Raw genomic sequence first — 6,990 nt, 5'->3', positions numbered from 1 at the left:
CATATATCACTGGAATTGAAAACGAAAATAAGTAAAACAGCTTTCAATGTTTCAGGCTGTGGCATATTTTCTTGTGGGAATGTCTTAGTATCAAACTTCGACCCTTTTTTTTTGTTATTTTATACATACCAAGGAAACCTTGATAAAAAAAATCACCAATATTATGCCAAATATATATGATGTTGCATGCACCGACGATGAAACTATTGCCATTATCTCATATATTGAGAGGAACATCAAATTACTAAGTGTAAAATCGGGTTTTCAGAAGCATTGAAACTAGTTTTTCGCCGCGTGGCTTAACTTATTCTGAAGGTAAATTTATAGTGTGTCCTGATAAAGGAAAGTTACAGGAAGTCCGTTTATAGGATGATAAGGATAAATATAATTGACAATAATCTGGTCTCAAGAAAGAGAGCTACGAAAACGATAGTTTGTCATAATAAAATTGGAGATATCTTATGTACCTTTTTAAGCAAAACCGTTCTGACGGGACCTAGTGGCATATCTGCAGATGAACATGGGAATATTTTTGTCGTCGGGGGCAAATCAAAAAACGTAGTTCCGATAACTTCGAATGGCTCAACGCACAAAATACTTCTGTCAGAAAAAAGTCTTGTGTAATTCACACAGTGCAGTCTGCTATAACAGCAAATTAAAATATTTGCTTGTTGCTAACGAAACTGACGGCCATGCGTTTTTGTAAAATGTAAATTACGAATAAACTATATTTTATGATTTGATATTATGTTTAGCAAAAATGATTAAAAAGATACAATTTATATTATATTTTTTTGGTTATAAATTTGCACAAATTTGTTGTATATTTTGATAAAAAAAAAATGGAATGAAATGGGTTTTGAGATATATGTATGTTGATAAATTGCAGCTGCAAACATTTGCGAATGAACCAAAGAAAATGTGTAGTCAGTTGGTTTTTTTAGTTATAGATTTGTTTTGTCACTAAATTGCACATGTGTCTTTGACAATATTAGGTCCATTGTAAGTGATTGATAAACAATTACCAGAAGCTCACAAATTTTACTAGACAACGGGTTATTGCTGTCTTCTGTGTGAAACTATTTCATTTGTATTAAAGTCATATGAAACAAGTGATTGTTGAAAAAAAATGTTTATCAAATTCTTAAACCAATGCATGTATATTTCATAAACTTAGTCTTTTGTGCATGATTTGATAATTTCTGACGCAAAAATATAGTATAATCGTCAGGTGTTTTTTTCTGTGTCTGATATGATTTAACAAATATGGCAGCTAATTAATTGCCGTGGTTTGAACCATTGCTTACTGATTGTCACCTTATAGTAAACAATCAACAAAGAATCATGGATATTGAGAACAATGCATTATGACAATTTGCCCTATATTGACAAGAATATGTTTTGGAAAAATGTTTATCTTTACTTTTAAATATATTATTTTCACAGAATATCAAAAAAAAAACAAATTATTGTAGTTTGTTTTTTTATTAAATATGACAATTTTGATAACTGTGTCGTGTTCTTTTGCAAGAATACTATTAAAACTGTAATTAAAAAATCTAGATATACAGAAAAATCTTATTCATAGAGTATTAACACTGACACAACCTCAAATCACACGGAAAATTCATGTTTTGTTTTGTCAGTTTTTATGGCAAAAGAGATGAACAAATCATACTCAAACTATGAGAAATTAATCAGGAAATCTTGTGTGTTGCTTAAACAGTGTCAGATCGTTGGAAGTTTAACAGTCAGGACATCACATAGATTTTTAGATAATATATCAAAAACCCATTCAGCAGTGTGTTCTGTCATATGTAAACCAAAACTAGCGAGGAAAACTTCTCAAAGCACAAATTACAGGGAGACACAAATACTGTTACAACAAATGGCAAGTATTGCACCTGAAGTTACTGGTGGTGAATATCAGCATAGATTATATATTGCTCAGAGTATTACAAATTTTTCGAGTCATGGGAAGAAGTGTATGGTCCTTAAAGTTCAACAACATGATTCTGTTGAAAGTACAGATTCAAGTGGCACCGAACACGAACAAACAGACATGTATGTTAATGAGGATGTTGAATACATCAATGATGATTTAAATGTAGCAGATAATAAAAAATGAAACAGATGTCCAAATATTCGAACATTGCAGTGAACTAGTTTCGCTAGAAGAAGAACAAGATATAATTCAACCAGAACATCTTCTGGATTCCAAATGTTGTGGATGTTACTGCCATCAAATATCAAGAAACGTTGAAAGCCAAAAGTTTAAACTAAATGTCATTGGTCTGCCAAAACAAGCGTACCTGAAAAAGCAATTGTGTACCATGATTTCATAAGAAAAGTTCCAAAATCAGATTCCTTATACTAGAATGGATTATTTGTCGCGATTGAACAAAACATGTTGTTAATAACAAGTTGAAACAAGACCTGAACTTTTAACTGCTTCTTGTTTGGACTCAATTGTTAATATTAATTTAATAAAAAAAAATGTCAAAAAAATGCATGGGAAGCTATTCAGGACGTATATAAAGAGAAGAAAAAGAATCCGATCTACATATGTAACATATGCGCACATTACACCGATTCAAATGAAGCCAGTGTAGGGTTTATTTCCTGTTTGGAATGGCAAAATTTATCTTGTGCTAGACTAAATCAACTTCAAAAGGCAAATAATTGTTTTTTTAACAATTGCAATTACATGTAAAATCATGTGTCAATTTAAAATTTGTATAAAACAAATTTTAATATTGTCTGTGTTATGATGTAGTTTACCATAGCACTATTCGTTGTTATCACATGGCACAATATTTAAACCATAGATTTTATGGGGAAAAAAATTAAAATTAACTTTTTTATATAAATATTTAAGAAAAAGTAAATCTAATAATGTGGATCACAACCCTCCCCTAACCTGGGACAGTGGTGTAACATTACAACATAGGAAACGAACTATGAAAATCAGTTGAAAGAGGCTTAACTCATCCGATGGATACAATCAGAAAAACTACACAGAGTGGACATGGCTGTATATCCCATACAACAACAAAAAGAAATACCCACTAAGTACAGAATACACGTTTGAAAAAAAAGAAAAGAAAAACAAACTTAATATTGATCTCTATGATAAGAAAACTATTGTAAGGATTCTACGGAACCCAGGGTCTCGCCCACTTTTTATGCCAATGGCAGGCTCAACAAAAATGAGTAAAAAAATCAATAAAAATATTCCTCTCGGTACTATCTTTTGATTGCAAGAAGCTTCTGTCAAAAGTTTGGTAAAAATCTAGGATAGTTTAAGAAACTTATTAGAATTTTTAAAAATTTAACCACAGAGTGAATGTAAGTCCATTTATAAGTAAAATATGGAAAAAATGTAACAAATTTACTTATGGATACTATCTTAATCTCATAAACAAGCTTCTGTCCATGTTTGGTAGAAATCCACGACAGTTTAAGAAATAATTAAAGATTTTAAAACTTTAACCACAGAGCAATGTAATGTTTCCCGGCAGAAAAACTAAGTCCATTTACAAGTAAAATACGGAAAAACAGGAATTTAATTATTACAAGATTTACTTCTGGATACTATCTCATGATCATAAACAAACAAATAAATAAATACGAGAAAACAGTAAAAGAAAAATAATACCAACAATCCCAGACTTACTAACTCAAAGAAAGGTGTTTTTCAATAAAACATTTTGTTTAAAGCAAAAGTAGAGGCACAACTCAAAGATATTGTGTTGTACAAGTTATTATCTTTTTCTAAAAAAAAATTGTACAAGTAATTACTGGTACAATTATATTTGTACAGGTAATAACTTGTATGATGGCATTATACAAGTAATTACTCATACAAAGTTTTTGTACAAGTAATAACCTGTACAAAATAATAAAATGTACACGACATATGCATTACATAAGTGTTTTCATGCTTTTAGTTAATATTATAAAGTTATAAATGATTTATTTATTACCATATCTTCATAATTAATTTTTTATTGTACTGGGTTTTTTTATTGCTTGTTAATTTTATTGTGATAAAATGAATTTTCATTATTCTTTATTTTTTTCCTCCTTTATTATTCACACTTCTCAACAGTTTAAGCAATAGCCGAAACAAAGTGGAACCAATTCATCTAAAAGTTAAATAAGTTCCCAAATGAACTACGGACATTTGTCTCCTGATTTAATTTTAAATAAGTATTGTTCATTCCTTCTTTAATACTTATATTATCATGTTATTATAGATACTGAGGTTTAGTGAATGTAAAATTATAATGGGAACGTTTGATGAGGCAAAGATTGCAAAACTCTACCTAAATATCGATCAAATAATTTGCAAACTGTCATTTTAAAATGTTGACAGGACCTAGCTTTTCAACATATGCAATATAGAAGAAAGTACAGGCAATGCATGCACCTCATTTGAGAGCAGGAATTTCCTTTTAATTCTTGTCTACTTATTTTTTTGTTAAATTATCTGCTTCTTAAAACTAGAAAATTGAAACGTGAGCTGCACAGTTATTGATTTCATTCGAAAATTACATTTTTTTTATTCATTTTTTTTCTCCTCCACTTCAACATTAATTCATAATGACCATTAAAGGCTATTTGCATGTTTCAAGGTACTTGAATAAATTAAGAAATAATTCATAGAAGCCATAGTATATTTTATCGAGACTTTTATCACAGTGTTGTTTACAAAGCTAAAGAAGCACGTCATATTAGAATGATGAGTAATTGCCTATATATTTAAATATACTTTACGTTTAGTAAGTAACACTGTAAACACATCATATTTGCTCGTGTGTGCTCATAAGTAGCATGCATGTTTCATTATATTACATTATTTTAAATACAGTTGTTGATAATTGAATTATATCTTGTACATGTAATATGGAGAGAGCGCTTTTATATAATGTGCTTTTTGCTCAATCATTTTCTTATCTTAATAAATAAAATGTTTAATATCAAAGTCACTTTTATTAAACCATTCTTCATTCATAAGTTTCGTGTGGACTTTATTGAACCAGATTTTATAACACAACAGATTACCTGAGGTAACCTTTGAAAGTAGAATAATATATTTTTAGTTTATTCTATTTTTAGATCATGTTATTACTACGCATATGGGCAATATTACTACGATTACCTGAGGGCACCGATTACCTCAGGGCATAAAGCAGCGGACCTATCTTCCACCTGCAAATTTATCTACCTGTTGTTTTTATCACGTGATCACATACAATAATTTACCTCCCTTTTCAACGTGTTGGATTATTTAGACTTGGTAAACCCGTTTTATGCTTTAACGAAGAACAAGTATGTACAAGGGCATTATGTTATCAAAATATTGCAACAGCAAACTATAAAGTTACAGACACATATCTCCCTAAAACCTGGATTCTTAATAAATCATCATCTGACTTTTCAAAACCGTTCTATAAAGTGGACAACCAAATTCTTATTTTATAACTTAAACGTATGGGAACAAACAATAAAATATTAAGGTTCCGCTAAAGTCAAAATCATGTTCAACTTTAAACTTTAATATCAGACTATATACTGGATAAAACATACCATATTATATCAATTGAAGGCCATTTTTGTTTTGGAACTATTTTTTTTTAAAGTATGGAGCACAGTGTTACTAAATAACATATATGAATCCTACAATATTTAAAATATTTATTTGAAAATGAAAGTTGGAAAAGGTTCAATACAATTTATGTTTTATTACAAATAATGCAAACAACTGTAGCAAATACTTCTTTGCAAAACTGGATAATAATGGGGGGGGGGGGGGGTAACATTACAAATTGATTAAACCCTTCATTCGTTCAAGAATTATAATTCTTGTATAAAAGTAATCAATATTATGGCACTAAGTTCTAGCATAACATCCTTTTAATTCAAGAAGCTGTGTGTGCATGCAGGTTATGGTTTTACAATATTGAGCATGAAAACACACTTTGGTATTTTGGATCAAGAATGTGTGAAATTTTGTTGCAATACCATATACAATATGTAGATATAAGTAACAATAAGTAAGTTTAACAGAATCATATATTAGTTCAATAAAAATAAAAAAATACTAGAATATTAAATATGACATTTCACAAGAACTTTCATGTCTTTTGACAATCTTCGGGTGAATGGTGACATTATTTGTTAGATGAGATGTAATAGATATATATAAATACAATATTTGTTTACCTGTCCCCAAGCAAGATATTTTTTTTTTGTTTTCTGTTATATGATATCTGATTTTTCATGTGAAATACTTTGCCTATTTTGCTTAATTATAGATATAACTATTATTTATGGTATTTTAATTTGAATGTATATATTTGTTTCCTTGTATTATTGTATGGACTGCTGCTTACTGCTAAACCCTACAGTTGCATGAAAATTCATAGATGATGTTAGTTTGTAAATGTTATATTTCTTTTATGGTGTCTAATTCACATATACCCAATATCATTTTGGTGGTTCCACACATTAATAAGGAAAGAAGTATGTATTGCAGAACAAAATACTACATAATTATGGCAAAAATGTCACCATTTAAGGTTTGCCTTTTGGCCTTCAACAGTAAGCAACAGTCCACACTACATAAGAAGCAAGTTCTCCTCTGAAAAATAAATGTTTATTTATCAAAAATACCTTTTTTCTTATAAAACTGTTACACATCAATGAACTGCACTGATCCAGATTGATAATCCTGCATTAAATGGTCAATTTCAAATGGTTCATCCTCTCCCTCATACAACACTTCATAAACGGCAGTTAACCTTCCATCAGTTCCAGATAACAAAGATACTACAGTCCCTTTATACAATTCTTTTTGTTGTGAAGTTTCATCAATTATCCATTCATGTTTAATGCTTCGGCCTAAAAAATTTTCCTAAAATATAAAAACCTGTCATCTAAAATATTTGTATCATAATAAACAAAGTAATATCATTATGGTGTTTA

This window comes from Mytilus galloprovincialis, chromosome 7 (genome assembly GCF_965363235.1).
Source record: "Mytilus galloprovincialis chromosome 7, xbMytGall1.hap1.1, whole genome shotgun sequence".
In the NCBI taxonomy this organism is placed as follows: domain Eukaryota; kingdom Metazoa; phylum Mollusca; class Bivalvia; order Mytilida; family Mytilidae; genus Mytilus; species Mytilus galloprovincialis.
Note: the sequence above shows the minus strand (reverse complement) of the source record.